Below are 490 nucleotides of genomic sequence, written 5' to 3'. Positions count from 1 at the left end.
GTACATCCCCTTGACCGGAATCAACCCCGGGACCCCCCAGTCCCCAGGCCAACCCTCTATCCACTGAGCCAAACCAGTCAGGGCTCTCCTTCTCTTCCTAAAGCAGTCCCTTTAACATTTCTTGCATTGCTGGTTGGTGGTAATGTACTCCTTTAACCATTTTTTGTCTGGAAAGCTATTTCACCTTCAATTTTAAGTGATACCGTAATCTTGGATTAAAGCCCTTGTTTTTCATTACTTTGAGTACTTCATGCCACTCCCTTCTGGCCTGAAGTGTTTCTATTTAGAAGTCAGTTGACATCCTAGTGGGAACTCCTTTGTAGGTAATTTTCTGTCTCTCTCTTTCTGCCTTTATGATTCTTTCTTTGTTGTTAATGTTTGCCATTTTATTTATTTATTTTTTTTTTAAATATATTTTATTGATTTTTTACAGAGAGGAAGGGAGAGAGATAGAGAGTTAGAAACATCGATGAGAGAGAATCGATCAGCT

This window comes from Myotis brandtii, unplaced genomic scaffold, assembly GCF_000412655.1.
Source record: "Myotis brandtii unplaced genomic scaffold, ASM41265v1 scaffold105, whole genome shotgun sequence".
NCBI classification, from domain to species: domain Eukaryota; kingdom Metazoa; phylum Chordata; class Mammalia; order Chiroptera; family Vespertilionidae; genus Myotis; species Myotis brandtii.
This window is presented reverse-complemented; position numbering follows the sequence as displayed.